Source organism: Canis lupus, chromosome 1 (assembly GCF_003254725.2).
Source record: "Canis lupus dingo isolate Sandy chromosome 1, ASM325472v2, whole genome shotgun sequence".
NCBI lineage: Eukaryota > Metazoa > Chordata > Mammalia > Carnivora > Canidae > Canis > Canis lupus.
This window is the reverse complement of record NC_064243.1, coordinates 8,486,486-8,502,942: the sequence shown is the minus strand read 5'-3', so window position 1 is coordinate 8,502,942 and position 16,457 is coordinate 8,486,486. Positions and strand designations below refer to the sequence as shown.

The window sequence follows — 16,457 nt, the reverse complement described above, 5'->3', positions numbered from 1 at the left end:
AAGGATTTAAAAATTGAGTATGTGTCTTAAAATGGCAACTCACTCAGTAAACTAACAAAAATATGTAGGATTTTCTTATTTAAGCTTTCCAGAAAATGTTTTAAATGATTAATATTCGATAGTGAGATAGGCCTCAAGGCTGAATTTATTTTTACCAGGCTTGTCCCTTATAAACTCATATATTTGTAAAAGATTCGCTACAAACAGATTAGGAAGAGGTATTAATACAAAATGCCCTGGTAGCATAAAACCAGGGTGATATAATAAAAAGAGCTCATGACAGTTGAATTGAGTCCCCTAGAAAAATATGTTCAACACCCTTTACTTGGAAATAGGGTGTTTGCAGACATGATCATGTCAAAATGAGGTCATAGTTGATTAGACTTGACTCTACATCCAAAGGACTCGTGTTTTTATTAGAGAAAAGAGGGTGAAATTGGCTACAATCAGAGGAAACAGAGAGCAGCAGGCCATGTGAAGATGAAGGCAGAGATCAGAAAGACACAGCGGCCACCAAGGAATGCCGGGGGTTGCCAACAGGACAAGAAACCAAGAGATAGGAATGACCCAGGTTCTCCCTCAGAGCCTCTGGATGAAACCAGGTTGGCTGGCACCATGATGTCCAGCCTATCCAACTGTTGAGAATAAATTGCTGTTGTCTTAAACCAGCCATTCTGTGATCATTTATGATGCCAGTCTTAGTACTAGCACATAGCTCTTTCAAATCAGGCTTTATTTTTTTTTAATTTATTTTTTATTGGTGTTCAATTTACTAACATACAGAATAACCCCCTGTGCCCGTCACCCATTCACTTCCACCCCCCGCCCTTCTCCCCTTCCACCACCCCTAGTTCGTTTCCCAGAGTTAGCAGTCTTTACGTTCAGTCTCCCTTTCTGATATTTCCCACACATTTCTTCTCCCTTCCCTTATATTCCCTTTCACTATTATTTATATTCCCCAAATGAATGAGAACATATAATGTTTGTCCTTCACCGACTGACTTACTTCACTCAGCATAATACCCTCCAGTTCCATCCACGTTGAAGCAAATGGTGGGTATTTGTCATTTCTAATAGCTGAGTAATATTCCATTGTATACATAGACCACATCTTCTTTATCCATTCATCTTTCGTTGGACACCGAGGCTCCTTCCACAGTTTGGCTATCGTGGCCATAGCTGCTATAAACATCGGGGTGCAGGTGTCCCGGCGTTTCATTGCATCTGTATCTTTGGGGTAAATCCCCAGCAGTGCAATTGCTGGGTCGTAGGGCAGGTCTATTTTTAACTCTTTGAGGAACCTCCACACAGTTTTCCAGAGTGGCTGCACCAGTTCACATTCCCACCAACAGTGTAATGAGGGTTCCCTTTTCTCCGCATCCTCTCCAACATTTGTTGTTTCCTGCCTTGTTAATTTTCCCCATTCTCACTGGTGTGAGGTGGTATCTCATTGTGGTTTTGATTTGTATTTCCCTGATGGCAAGTGATGCAGAGCATTTTCTCATATGCATGTTGGCCATGTCTATGTCTTCCTCTGTGAGATTTCTCTTCATGTCTTTTGCCCATTTCATGATTGGATTGTTTGTTTCTTTGGTGTTGAGTTTAAGAAGTTCTTTATAGACCTTGGAAACTAGCCCTTTATCTGATATGTTATTTGCAAATATCTTCTCCCATTCTGTAGGTTGTCTTTGAGTTTTGTTGACCGTATCCTTTGCTGTGCAAAAGCTTCTTATCTTGATGAAGTCCCAATAGTTCATTTTTGCTTTTGTTTCTTTTGCCTTCGTGGATGTATCTTGCAAGAAGTTACTATGGCCGAGTTCAAAAAGGGTGTTGCCTGTGTTCTTCTCTAGGATTTTGTTGGAATCTTGTCTCACATTTAGATCTTTCATCCATTTTGAGTTTATCTTTGTGTATGGTGCAAGAGAGTGGTCTAGTTTCATTCTTCTGCATGTGGATGTCCAATTTTCCCAGCACCATTTATTGAAGAGACTGTCTTTCTTCCAATGGATAGTCTTTCCTCCTTTATCGAATATTAGTTGACCATAAAGTTCAGGGTCCACTTCTGGATTCTCTATTCTGTTCCACTGATCTATGCGTCTGTTTTTGTGCCAGTACCACACTGTCTTGATGATCACAGCTTTGTAGTACAACCTGAAATCTGGCATTGTGATGCCCCCAGATATGGTTTTCTTTTTTAAAATTCCCCTGGCTATTCAGGGTCTTTTCTGATTCCATACAAATCTTAAAATAATTTGTTCTAACTCTCTGAAGAAAGTCCATGGTATTTTGATAGGGATTGCATTAAACGTGTATATTGCCCTGGGTAACATTGACATTTTCACAATATTAATTCTGCCAATCCATGAGCATGGAATATTTTTCCATCTCTTTGTGTCTTCCTCAATTTCTTTCAGAAGTGTTCTATAGTTTTGAGGGTATAGATCCTTTACATCTTTGGTGAGGTTTATTCCTAGGTATCTTATGCTTTTGCGTGCAGTTGTAAATGGGATTGACTCCTTAACCAGACAAAGACCCCACCAAAAAGGAGAATTACAGACCAATATCCCTGATGAACATGGATGCAAAAATTCTCAACAAGATACTGGCCAATAGGATCCAACAGTACATTAAGAAAATTATTCACCATGACCAAGTAGGATTTATCCCTGGGACACAAGGCTGGTTCAACACCCATAAAACAATCAATGTGATTCATCATATCAGCAAGAGAAAAACCAAGAACCATATGATCCTCTCATTAGATGCAGAGAAAGCATTTGACAAAATACAGCATCCATTCCTGATCAAAACTCTTCAGAGTGTAGGGATAGAGGGAACATTCCTCGACATCTTAAAAGCCATCTATGAAAAGCCCACAGCAAATATCATTCTCAATGGGGAAGCACTGGGAGCCTTTCCCCTAAGATCAGGAACGAGACAGGGATGTCCACTCTCACCACTGCTGTTCAACATAGTACTGGAAGTCCTAGCCTCAGCAATCAGACAACAAAAAGACATTAAAGGCATTCAAATTGGCAAAGAAGAAGTCAAACTCTCCCTCTTCGCCGATGACATGATACTCTACATAGAAAACCCAAAAGTCTCCACCCCAAGATTGCTAGAACTCATACAGCAATTCGGTAGCGTGGCAGGATACAAAATCAATGCCCAGAAATCAATGGCATTTCTATACACTAACAATGAGACTGAAGAAAGAGAAATTAAGGAGTCAATCCCATTTACAAATCAGGCTTTAAAAAAATACGTCATTTGTGGAGGGCTTTGTATGGGTTTCAACAGGTAGGTGGAGAAAAAAAAAAGAATTCTGTATATAAATGCAAACAAGAAATGATGAAATTCGTCCATGTTTTTAAAGTGGCTTTGGGAGCAGATGAGTGGAAATAGCTGAGAAGGGTTTATGAGTTTGGACTTTTTTTTAGAACATAAATGGGGCAAATTAAAGTTCTTTCTTTTTAAACTACAAATTTAAACTACAAATCGTTTTTCTTTCCCATTATCGAAGTGATACAAGTTCTCTATCTGAAAAATAAGGCTGACTTTATGTATTGAAAATGCTTAGAAATAAGGACTAAGTAAAATATAACACATTTAAATGCATAGCTCAGCTTATAAGAAAGAAAAGAGGTGCCACAAAAAGCTAAAATGAAGAGAAAGCTTTCAAGAGGAGTAAATTGGACCGGGAGCCTTTGTTCATCTTGGAATGAACATGGAACATGCAAGCATCTTCACAGCTGTGACTGCAGGGCAAGAGACGGCGCCTTGACTTCTACGAGTTGGGGAAGCACAGTTGAAAGCTCTCCATAAGAAGTGAGTAAGAAAACAAAATTCCAGTGCCAGCAAAGAAAAATGACTTCTAAGTGTGGCCCTTGTGAACATGTCAATCCACAGCTGACCTTGCTGGCCATTTTGTACCATTATACATTATACTACCTTCGTGATCCTGGACACCACCAGCCCAGGAATTTACCAAAATGACCTAGAATTGGGAATATTCCTTCAGCAACACATGCCTCTCTGGATTCCCATGTGCAGTTTCTAAGGTAGGAATGCACTGACAAAGAAGATCAAATCATAAGCAAACAAGCACTGTGGGTAAAGTTGGAAAACAAACTTAATGTACAAAAATGATCACTGTGGTGTTTTTTATACAATAGAAAAAAATCACAAACTAATTTTTCATCAAGTTGTCGTTGATTTACAAAAACAAAATAACTTGCAGCAATTAAAACTGATGGTGTACATTTCTGTTCATTCATTTGAAAAGATGCAGATTATTAAGTGAAAAGTGCAGTTCACAAAATATACCATAGAGTGAGCCCAATATTTTGAACATGTGTAAACACACACACACACACACACACACACACAAACACATGCATGCACACATACATACAAATTTATCTATATGGAAAAGCAACCAGTACTGAAAATTCATATCAGTGACTTTGCCTTAATGAGGGAATATCAAAGATGTTCTTTTTATATTTGTACTCTGAAAGTTGTCTAATTAGTAGACATTGATTTTGTTATTTTATGTATTATTAAAATATCATACTAGATATGATATATATCATATATAATATACAATAATATAAATAATAGTATTACAAACATCTGTGAACTTGTCAACCAACTTAGAAATAAATGAATCAGGGGTGCCCGGGTGGTTCATTTGGTTGAACATTTGCCTTTAGCTCAGGTCACGATCCCAGGGTCCTGAGATCCAGCCCCGCATCAAGCATTGCCTGCTCAGTGGGAAGCCTGCTTTTCTTTCTCCCCACTACTCGTGCTCTCTCTCTCTCCCTCTCTCTCCCAAATAAATAAATAAAATCTTTAAAAAAGAAATAAATGAATAAAACTCAGTATAACTATGTGACGTGTGCCTTTGTTACAATTATATAATCCCTAAAATTTTATTATAACGATTTACATGTTTTATTTACTAGACATTTGTGATTTATACTTTTTCATATTTAAATTTATTTCTAGAAATCATAATTTGTTATTTCACATATTTTTGAAATTTATATAAATTCTATATTCTTTGGCAAATTGCCATTTTTTGTCTGTTATATTTGTGAACTTTTACTTTGATACATATGGCCCTAGTTTGTTCATTTTATTTCATTGCAGTCTGTTTTTCTGATAGCTGAGTTATATACTTAAAATATGTCCATTCATTCAAAGTTTGCATCCATCAATGTAATTACATGACTCTTTTCCCTTAAACAATTAACAACTAAGCCCTGGGTGTCTTAGTTGGTTAAGTGTCCAACTTCCAAATCTTGATTTTGGTTCAGGGCATGATCTTGGGGTTCTGAGATCTAGCCCCGTGTTGGGCTCTGTGCTCACGGGAATTCTGCTTGAGATTCTCTCCTTCCCCCCACTCCACTCCTAACCACCTGCTTGCTCTCTCTCTCTCAAATAAATATTAAAAAAAACAATTAATAGGACAAAATATATCAGTGTGTTTCCTGCTAAGTCATGGTCAAGAGCCTACTCTGGGGCCATACTGAGTTCAGGTGCTCCCAGGGCTCTGATTCCTCCTTGATAAATGGGGCCAATGGCAATTTTACATCATGGATTTGTAATAAAGATTTAATATCAAAAGAACATTACCTGAAACATATTAAACATTTGGCAAATTATAGTTAATAATCATCATCTTTATGTTTTAAAGGTCAATCCCAATTGGACATATTGAAGCATCATCTTCATAGACTTTTAAATTCAGTTTTCTGTAACACACAGGATTTTCACAACTTGAAATGGGTCTGTGAATTCCTTGTTCTTTCCTAGACAGAGTTTGGCATCAGGATGTTGTCAGTGTTCATAAAAAGAATGTCTTGTTTTTAAGTGTTTCTGCTTTTAAGCTTTAGAGCAATTTAAATAACAAATGAAATATTATGTCCATGTTGCTTTTTAAAGCTTCTGAGGTTAGTACATTTTTGAGGAGTACTTTGTTTAAAACTTCATGGCCACCCAGGCTTTCTATATCTATCTGAATGCATTCTGGTAATTACGTTTTCCTGGAGTCCTGTCCCTTTTCTCCTGATTCTTAGATTCCTTTGTATCTGACCAGGCGAGACCACAGCCTCTGGCATCTAGTGCCTGGGTTCAAATGTCGGCTCCCCACTTTCCAGTGGGGAGAAAGTGCCTTTCTTCTCATGAACCTTGGCCATGGCATCTTTAAAAGCATAATTATAGAAAGTACTGAAATTGTTAATCACCTAGCAGGGTGACTGGAACTTGGTAAATGCTGTCAGTATTAACTATTATTACTGTATAACTTAGTGTTTTGGTTTCATTTGTCTACACTTCCCATTTGTAAAATTGTAGACTTGTGTGTTCTTCTCTTTTCTCTTTTTCTTTTTATCTAGAGTGTCAGGCATGTATGTATTTTCTTGTCTTGTTTTGGCAGATGAATGTGAGGAGAGGGAGCGAGTCAAGGAGGCACACCTTGTGGGGCTAGGAGTTGTAGTGGTTGAGCTGGATGTGGAGAGGATCGAGGGCCTCAGGGTGGTGATTGGGTTTGAAAACATGGAGGAGCGACAGTGGACTGGTGGTCCTGATGGAGTTCAAAGAGTGTTCGAACTGAGATAGTCACTGGAGTAAATTAGAAACATAAGTGATGCCAGTCCAAGGTTGAAATGTGTGAAGCTAGTTTCAGTGAAGGATGAGAACTGTGATTATTTGGAAATTTTCCTTATGGGAAATAGTTAATTACTCAACAATAAAAGATGATGCTTTGCACAGGGTATGTAAGGTAAGGTGCTGCCAATCATGTATTATGAAGAGGAGAGCATGGCCTTAAAGTATATCTAAAATAATATAATTAAAAGTGCATGCTGTTATACTTCCTGGGCTGGCTTCTTAGGAGGATTTCACTTTTGCAAAGAAATATATTCATCTAATTTTATGACTTACAAATACTCAAAATACAGCAACAGACTTTGTGTTAATCTCCCTTTTGAATCTTTCAGCTTCAACAGATTTAGATGCCAGATACATGTAACACTCGCACCTGCATCTGAGAAGGATCACATAGGAAATCTCATTTAATTTTTTAAATAAGTCCCTTCCATTTATTGTGTTTTCCATGCACGCACCTTCTTATTAGCTTATAAACCCACACCTTATTTTTATAGACCCTTTCTCCGGGTCTATAAGGAGAGAAAATAGAGACTAGAGAATTATATTTAAGTCTACAGCTTGATAACCTTCGTCTCTTGTGAATTCGAGCTTTGTGTTATGAAAGCACATCACATTGACATCTGCAGGATTTGTTTTGATAACTATAATTTCTTGGACACAATATATCACCAAGCTGCCTCTTAATGTCTGCAGCCAAAAGCACTTTTCTTTAGTGTGTCACTAAAAGTGTTATGAAATAAGCAATAGGATTTTGTGTTTAAGTACCCTGTTGCCATTTGCTTCAAGCTGTCTTTAAATGTACTACCTCTAACAACATAGCTGTGGTTCACTCAATTGTAGTGAATTTGTTTATAAACAGCAAGGCAGATGTCAGCAACAAATTAGATTTAATGCAGGTCACCAAGGCCTCCTTAGATAAGGAGCTTGCAGGCATTGAGTGGAAATTGCGGAATGACACAAAGAAAATTGAGATTCAGAGATTCGAACAACTGGTAGGTGCAACAGTTATATTGTTTAAGGGATATAAACATAAGACATTTTTAAAAAAATTTAACCTTGAGACCAGTTCCCACTTAGGAATTTCAGGAAGATAGGACACCTGGGTGGCTCAGTGGCTGAGCATCTGCCTTTGGCTCAGGGTGTGATCCCGGGGTCCTGGGATCAAGTCCTACATCAGGTTCCCCACAGGGAGCCTGCTTCTCCCTCTGCCTATGTCTGCCTTTCTTTCTGTGTCTCTCCTGAATAAATAAATAAAATCTTTTTTAAAAAAGGAAATTTCAGGAAGGTAAGAACTTAAAGGAGTGTTTCTGACTGGAAAGAAAAAACAGTCATTGCTTGTGTCCACCCCAAGCACTCCTGGATCATATGAGCTAGAACTGCCCTTTCCCTGTTCCCACAATGCTTTGTTCATACACTCAGATGATTATTGCAGATTCTCCATGTGTTATATTCAGGGAGGGGTTTTAGTGTGTGGAGAAGGTGATAAAATCTACCGAAAACATAACTGTGAAAGTAAAATTCACCTTTGGTCTAAATAATTTATTGAACACCTGTGTTGCCTAGATGACATTGACTCAAATGTGCATAATCATATTCCCAAGAAAAGGTCTTTGTCTTCTAAGAAAGTAAAGAAACGCAGGCCAATGGAATTAAATAGATCCAAAATTCAGCCCATTATTAGCTCTGCCACTAGACAAGATACTCAATCCCTCTAAGTGATGGCTACTGATATTTAGCAAATACTGTTGTGCTTCTGAAATGAGCTCACTTAAATTTCACTGTAAAGCTCACTGTGCTTTACAGAATGAGCTCACTTAAATTTCACAGTTCACATAAAGCTCTTAGAAGGATCATATTCCCATCGTAGGAAGGGATGAAATGAAGGTGCAAAGAGGTGATACCCATCGTTGATAAGTGCAAGAGCCAGGATGTAAGTCCAGAACCTCCACTCCCAGCTACTCTACCCCCATGTATTTTAGTCTGACCATTTTCATCTGCAAAAAGGAATAATTTACAGTGCCATTGACTGAGATTGTGGTGAATACTATGGCACAGAGTAAACCCTTTGTGAATGCTAACTGCCATTATTTTGGCCTTAGGTAGCTACCTCTTTTATAAATTCTTTTTTTTTTAAGATTTTATTTATTTGAGAGAGAGAGCATGCTGCATGCACACACGCAAGAAAGAGTGGGGGTTGATGGGGAGCAGAGGGAGAAGCAGACTCCCCACTGAGCAGGGGTTCAATCCCAGGACCCTGAGATCACAACCTGAGCCTGAGGAAGGTACCTAACCAAATGACCCACCTAGGCACCCCTCTTTTATCAATTCTTGATATAGGGTAGAGAGGGAATGATCACATTTCATTGTTTGGGAAGTTTTTATGTTGAATTCGCCGGAAACAGTTCAGAAATGAGTTTGTTTTATTTATTGGAAAAGTCTATCCCCCTTTCCTGAACCTAGGCTTACTTAAAGAGATTAGCTTAAAGATATTCATCACCTGCCATCAAAACTATCAATCATAGAAATCCTGTCATGGTACCCAGAGATATATTAAATCATCATTATGTTTTTAAAAGATTTTACATATTTATTCATGAGGGAGAGAGAGAGGCAGAGACATAGGCAGAGGGAGAAGCAGGCTCCTCATGGGGAACCTGATTGGAACTCGATCCCAGGACCCCGGGACTATGCCCTGAGCTGAAGGCAATGCTCAACCACTGAGCCACCCAGGCATCCCATAAATCATCATAATTTTAACTTTGATTTTCTATTACTTGAGAAAGGCAACTGCTTCATACATTTTTTTAAGATTTTATTTATTTTATTAATGAGAGACACACACAGAGAGAGAGAGAGAGAGGCAGAGACACAGGCAGAGGGAGAAGCAGGCTCCATGCAGGGAGCCCAACATGGGACTCGATCCCAGGTTTCCAGGATCACGCCCTGGGCCGAAGGCGGCGCCAAACCACTGAGCCAACCGGGCTGCCCTTCATACATTTTTTAAACATAACAATCTTTTGCAACCATTTTTATATCAAATACTAGCATAATAAAAACTTTCAAGTTTTGGGCCTTTGTAATCTAAAATCAGATTTAAAAAATCAGGTGCTTTTCTGCAATCAGAGAAAATATCAAAGTAATCATAATCCTTTTTGCAAAAAGTTGTTTGGTCTCAATTTTCATGAATACGAGATCTGTCCCTTTAATCATTGGACCATCCTGTTAGATTTCTAAACCACATGCAATTAACCAAATGAAAGCTTAGCCAGGGATGACTTTCATGAAAGAATTACTCTCGGATTCTTTTTAGGGACTATATTCTCAATTTAATTAACTGATTCCTAACTGTGTCTTTTTCTCCTTTAACAATGTCATTTTATTAGTCTTTCAGCTTATAAGAAACCTGGCTTCTAAATCACTTTATCATACATACTAGAGGCTAGTTCCTTCCAACTTTGGTATATAAAATAGTGTTTTGTGCTTTCTTTTACTTTATGCTGCACAGATTATACCTAATCTTATTAAATATGGTTTTCCCCCATCTGCTTTGCTGAACATTTTTGAAGATCAATATTATTTAAATCTCCTATATATCCTACTCTACTTTGTATCACTTATAAAGTTTTATTTAACTGCCTCTTTTAGTCATTATTAAAATATACTGAAGGCTGAGATAAATTTTACAACTTGACTAGGCAAGTCTAGAGAATATCTGAAAACCAGTGTTCTTTAATTTTTTCTAGCATTTTTCTGTGTCCTTATCATACTGGTAAATGCCCAAAATGCCATTGAAAAGGCTATAAAGCTGTAAAGTAGGTGACCTAAGAATGCAATAAACTCTTTAATAGTGTAAAGACCAAACTTGAATTCACTTTAAGGTCACAAGTTGGAGTTATTTTATTACATTTTTCATGAGTCAAAATCCTAAGAGGAACATGTTTTACAGCCAGAGAGTAAGTTTGTTTTATAATTTGTCAGGAAAACAAAATCTATGGCTTGATCAAGTTCTCATGTAATACATCTTGGAAGGGTAACTCACTTGAAATGGCTTTGGTTGATATTTCTGCTTTTCAGAGTAAATTCCACAGTAGCACATGCAGATAATGAGGGCCCATCTATACCCCACCAACCCTGCAGCCAGATTCATTGTACCCATTATTAATAATAAATATTTATCCATAGGTGTAAGGTCAAATGGGCATGTGTAGTTCAAATCCTGCATATAGAAAAAGGTGTGCAAGACTTCTCAAGTATTTTTTTAAAAGATTTTATTTATTTATTCAAGAGAGACACACAGAGAGGGGCAGAGACATAGGCAGAGGGAGAAGCAGGATCCCTGCAGGGAACCTGATTCAGGATTCGATCCCAGGACCCTGGGATCACACCTGAACTGAAGGCAGACGCTCAAACACTGAGCCACTCCGTTGCCTCTCAAGTATTTTTTTTTAAGCAGATATCTTACTTGCTTCAGAAGAGATGCACATCTGTTAACTATGTTAGCATCATTGTTACACTCTGTTCTGTGCTTTCTTTGGACCAGGTCTAGAACTCGGTATTCACATACAATATTGAAACACTATGAGAAAAAGTTCCTAGACTCAGCCTGTTATTTTGAAACCTGTTTTTGTTTCAAGACTTTATTTTATAACTAACTATTATCTCTCTGAAATGAAGTCACCAAAAGAGCAGCGATAAAGCAGTGTTTTCATGGGCAGAACTAAGTGAATTCTGAGATACGGAGTAGGGAAATGTTCTGGAGTAGGCAAATCCCTACATTCTTGGACAAAGTGAAAATCAACCCAATGTTAAGATTCACATCAAGGATGCATTTAGAACACTTGACTTGCAATAATACCTGATCCCCACTGCTCACTACTGAGTAGAAAGACACATTGGTATTACCTGTATCCTTTTCCCTGTCCTCTTAAAACTCCCACTCAACGCATCCAACACATTTACTTTTGTTGATGATAATTACCTGAGAAAAGAATATACTCACTTTTTTGCATTTCTTCCTTTCTTTATTCATTAATTTTTTAAAATGTTCAATGTTAACCATGTAACAGCTTGGTGTAAAACAAGGATACAGCTGTGAATAAGCAGAGAAAAATCCACAAAGAACTTACAATCTAGTGGGAGAAGAGTAAAAATAAGCACAACAAATAAGTAAAATGCTCAACAACCTGGTGAAAGTGCTACCAAGAAAATGAACAGGAGGCAGGAAAAGTTGGCCTTAACCAAAGGAAAAGCTAACTTGCTCATCATTTCTTCATGGCAAGAGATAATTGTACGACTTGGAGCAAGGCATCCATGGACGTTAGGCTTTGTCCTCCCACAGACTGGGACATTGAGGCTTTATCTATCTTCCTTGATGGCTGCATTTCAAAGGGATGGCTCCCAAGTTATTACAGGGTAAAAACTGGCAGTAGAGCTCTTTTTTTAAAAGATTTTATTTATTTATTCATGAGAGAGAGAGAGAGAGAGAGAGAGAGGTAGAGACACAGGCAGAGGGAGAAGCAGGCTCCGTGCAGGGAGCCCGACGCAGGACTCGATCCAGGGTCTCCAGGATCACACCCTGGCTGAAGGTGGCGCTAAACCACTGAGCCACCTGGACGACCCTAGAGCTCTTAAAAAGGCTTATGGCCTGCAGAGGCAAGGTAAATGCTCCAAGAAGAGTCAGGGAAGGCACTTCTGTGGTTCGGGCCTTCTAGTTTCTGTAGCAACTCCAGGGGTGAGTAGGAGGTCAGAGGCCTAGAGTCAAGCTGACAAAAAAGCATGAGGCTTGGTCGCCTTGCAGCCCTGCAGACCATGGGCAGTGAGATGGGCAGGCACTAGAGGGTGTCCAGCCCCACAGCGTCATGATCTGATTCACATTCCAGCAGCAGAGAAAGGGCATAAGGAAAAAAATGATGGGAGATGGAGAAGGAAAGATTGCTATGGGCAGACATGGGAGGCAGCCTCAGTGAACAGCAAGCCAGACTGCAAATGGGCCCAGCCCTGATAGCCCAGAGAGGTGGATAGAGTTGCAGAAAAATGCTGCAGACACAGCTCAACCAGAACCTGGAACACAGTATGCATGGTGCTCAGAGGGAGTGCTCCACTGCCCAGCCAGATACTTATGAGATGTTTCATAAATAATTAAGCTTCCTAAATTCTTCCATGGTCTTCAAGCACAAATATTGAGGGTGTCCAATCAATCATGTATGGATACACAGGATAAAGAGACTTAGCTGCAAAAGCAGCGATCTTGGTAACTTCATGGAATTTACTCTTGGGACAGCACTCTCCAGTGTAATTATCCACAACTTTTCATGTGTTTGCAAAATATAGAGCTGTCACTCCTTAAACTGTGTAAAATAGAAAAATTTAAGATGATCATTTTTGCCCCTTAAAAGAACTTTATACATAATGTACAAAAAAAAAAAAAAGAAGCTGTTTCCTGAAATGATTCCTTCAGGTTCCATTTTTTAACTCTCATCCCTTTGTAAATAATACTTGAAGAAATTAATTTTAATTAGCATTTCCCCAAAGTATCTTCTGTAGACCATTAATTTTTTTTGCAAGGTTAATATTAACCTTTGCAAGGTTAATAATTAAATGATGAGAGGATGGTTGAGTGATCAAATGTCTGAGGAATGCTGGATTAAACAGAGTTGAACAGTTTTATTTACTGTAGAGCTCCTCAGCACATTTAACATGTTAAGTTGTGGCTTCCGAAGAGAGGGTTATGAAATGAAACTTTCCTAAACATGTCTTTGACTATGGTTCCCTTTTATTCTTAAACCTCTGACCATATCTCTGAATTGGAGTTCTGTAGAGACATAGGAACAATGACTACATCTGTTGGTTTGAGAGTGTCTTAGATGTTGGTCTGAGAGTAATTCGCACCTTCATGCAGACAATGTCTTCGGTGGACTGGAGTAGGATCTGTGTGCCATGAGTTAATCGAAGGCTGACATGGAGTAATAGTCAAGCCACAGACATCAAGGTTAAGTGCTACGAGAGGGCACCGAGCCCTTGGCTGGAGGGATGAGCCTCTGGTAGTAAAACTGCTCCGATTTATTCATGAAGGCTAAAATGTTTGAAGGTCTCCTCGCCAATCAGAGGGAATTTTGGGGCTCTGCCAGTTTTGAGGATCCTGGTTCCTGCCAAATTAATCCAGCAGCTGTTCTGAAAGTATTCAGGGAGCTCCAAATCCATGCAGTAGCTTCACTTTTATGGTTTTTATAGCTTGGCTCCCCTGGAGCAATACAGAAGACTGTTGTGGTCTTCAGAGACACAGCAAGTGGCAATATTTCTGTAATTTGCTCAGTGTACAAGAGCTCAGATGGTTTGCTGAGGTTTAGAATAAGATATCAAAAATGATTGTTGCTATTTTTCTATCATACTAGACGGTCATATATTAAACTTGTTTTTGACATATTTCACATCCCATATACTCTATCCAATTAAAAGAATGGCAGTCTGACAGGTGCTTTTCCTGCCTCATTCTTGCTTCTTGCATCTGTCATACTTTTTGAAAAAAAGAATTTGTAATAGAAATTTAATTTAATATTGATTTATTTAGAAGTGGAATAAAAAAAAACACATTATCGGGACTTGGCATTGAGGCACAGTTAGCATTTCTCTTTCATGTCACCAAGTGTAACAGACCCATCGTCCTACACGAGTTTCCGTTTGGGACGGCCCCATAGTGACAGCAGTCTTCCTGTCACTTGGGGGACTGGAATTGAGACCTGCTATGAAACTAGAGATATGTCCACATGGCAGTAAGAAGAGAAAGTGATGCATTTAAAAAGTGATCGTTGGTATCCTATCCTTGTAGAACTAGGCGTTGGTGTCCATCATTTCCATCTTCAAGGACTGATCCCAGGTGGTATGCCAGTCTCAGGACTCTGCATCCCAGTTCATACCCTCCATCGGCACTGGATCTTCAATATACCTCCAGCTCTTAAGCACATTTCCAGGAGAAACCATAATATACATTTCACTCTGCATTTTGTGGTAATTTTTAACAATGTCTTAATTCCTAACGAAAACCTATTAGGCAATGCACATTTACCCTGCACACTATCTGCCTGGCATAGACCCACAGGCAACCAGTGAAGACTCAGGAGAGGCTGGAAAAATTCAATCAAACCCTGACCATTTTAAAAGGAGATGTTTTTAAAACAACTGGAAAATGGATCCTGGGTTTCTTGACCCCATTGCTCCTTCTATTGCATCATGCTTCTTTGGAATGAAGGAACAACAATGAAAGGAATGGCTTCTCCTTTTCAAATTTTAACTCCTTTGGACTTTTTATTTAAATATTTAGTAGCATTTATGTTAAAACGTATTTCACTTTAAAACTTTTTGCATGAGTAAAGAAAGCTATATATTTCTTCACATTTAGTCATTTATTATTCATGAAATCAGAACACAAATAGACTGTCAGAATATAGCCAAAGGGCTGAATTTAGACTAAGGAAGGGGCTTGCTGTTACCATATAAAGTGCTATAAGAAATTGAAATTATAGTAATGGGGGGGTAGATATATAGTTCGTCCAAGAAAATGTCCCTCAAGTTTCACAAAGCATTAATCATCATATTCATTTCTGTTTTCAAAGCTCTAGGCATTATTTTGGATTTCTTTGTTCTCTGTTGAGTGGTCAGCTTATACTCTGACTGCCTGTATTGCACTGTATATTACAAATCTTTATTGAATTTCCATGAACTGCTTCTGTAAAATGCTTTGGGTATTGGTATTGCTGAACACTTTTGTGTTATTTGGAAAAATATAAATTTATAGGCCTTTCCTTAAGATACTTTCTTAAGACCATAAAAAGTAGATATAAAAAAAAAGGTAGATATTCCCAAGTAACTTTCAACATTTAGAAATGTAAGTAACTGTGGAGTAGCTTGGTAGCCTGGAGTAATCAACTCAAACAGTTAAGTATTTGATATTTAAGATAATATATCTATTGTCCAATTAGGATGAATTTCTTTGCCAGGAAATTATTCCTGTTCTAATAAGGTGGTGCTTTAAGCACATTTCACAGTGTCCCTCCTAAATTAAGCACCCACTAAGAAAATATACAGAAAACAAAGACTATCTGAGAAAAAATACTTGCTGATTGTCTCTTTGTATGAGGAAGTTGGATCAGTGGGGGTTTGGAAAAGATACAATTGTTAATAAGTTAACCCAGCTGCTTATGAGGCTGCTGGATTCCCTAAAGAAATGTCAGCCAACAAAATCCTGGGGATAATTTGTAAGTAGAATTTGATACGTTGATGGACTGTGTCCCACTGGTTAAGCCCAGGAAACTTTCAGGTGGATAACACAGTAACTTTCTGCACCTAACTGGAAACGCCAGCTTCCATCATTTTGTGTCACTTCTCAGTCTCAGAGCTAATTCTTGTTATCACAACCCACTAATGTCTACTCAACTTGAAAATCATTATGTTGGTTGCATGACTAAATCGTTATGTTGGTTGGTTGATTTGTTTGAATATTACATGTTTTCTTGACTACATGATTACTGAGTAAATGCTATTGTCCACTACATAAATATTTATTTTAATATAAGTATATATGTTTATATATTTACTATGTATTTATATATTAAATTATTTAATATAGTTAATGAATATAGTTGATATATTTAATATATGTTTATATATTAAATTATTTTTATTATTATGAGTTATATATAAATGACATACTGTTTTTTACAATTATAAATTATATATAAATTATGTATAGTTTTATATGTAATGGTGTGAATATGTCATTTATATAT

The 16,457-nt window shown here is 37.9% G+C and overlaps 1 protein-coding gene and 1 long non-coding RNA gene across 3 annotated transcripts in view; one reads left to right on the top strand and one right to left on the bottom strand.

Moving 5' to 3' along the window:
- Positions 1–16,457, top strand: part of DOK6 (docking protein 6) — a 369,596-nt gene that overhangs the window by 145,707 nt on the left and 207,432 nt on the right. The gene's annotated exons all lie outside the window — the stretch shown is intronic.
- Positions 1–16,457, bottom strand: part of LOC112643996 (uncharacterized) — a 73,077-nt gene that overhangs the window by 54,021 nt on the left and 2,599 nt on the right. The window contains exon 2 of the long non-coding RNA XR_003126042.3: positions 11,675–11,764. This is a non-coding gene — a long non-coding RNA (uncharacterized LOC112643996). The remainder of the gene's footprint in view (positions 1–11,674; positions 11,765–16,457) is intronic.